At 43.5% G+C, this 596-nt stretch overlaps 1 protein-coding gene across 1 annotated transcript in view; it reads left to right on the top strand.

Annotated features, from left to right (window-relative positions):
* The window catches only part of LOC106873179 (CD151 antigen), a 52,860-nt gene that overhangs the window by 51,113 nt on the left and 1,151 nt on the right, over positions 1–596 (top strand). The gene's annotated exons all lie outside the window — the stretch shown is intronic.

The following is a 596-nucleotide window of genomic DNA, read 5'->3' as shown; positions in this document are numbered from 1 at the left end:
ATGTGTATGCGTTATATACAGCAGATAGAAAGATTCAGTAACACGTGTGAGCATTTATACCAGTTCTTAGAGTACACAATAGGAAGAGTCTGTATATGAAAGAAGTTGAGGCTGTGTGTGTGGCATAGCGATCACTAGTTGTGATGTTGTGGCTTCCATGCCGGGCCGGGTTCTTGTTATACAGATGTTCGTCGCTGGCTGAACTCTTGTCTACTATTTATCGTGGTGAAGCTGAAACACCTAACAGAATCGAAGAGAGAATATGTGCCGCGGTAGTTTGGTTAGTGGTGTACGTAGAAATCATGTTGATGATATTGGTGAATCTTGTAGTTCGTAGTTAAAGTCGTGTTGACTATGTTGCCGAATGTTGGTGGCGATGATGCTAGTTAGTAGTCGTAGACTCGTGTTGCTGATGGCAACGTCGGTGGTAGTCGTAGCTGGACGAAGCTGTTGATGTAGTCGCTGGAACTGCTGCTGCTGTGTGGTACATGGAACAGGTCTCTTAGAGATCTGAACCGAGACGAATTTGCCGGGTATAATTTGGTCTATTTATAACAAATTATGGGCTCCAGGAAAGGATTAGAAAAACACTATCA

Source organism: Octopus bimaculoides, chromosome 7 (assembly GCF_001194135.2).
Source record: "Octopus bimaculoides isolate UCB-OBI-ISO-001 chromosome 7, ASM119413v2, whole genome shotgun sequence".
Lineage (NCBI taxonomy): Eukaryota > Metazoa > Mollusca > Cephalopoda > Octopoda > Octopodidae > Octopus > Octopus bimaculoides.
This window is presented reverse-complemented; position numbering and strand designations above follow the sequence as displayed.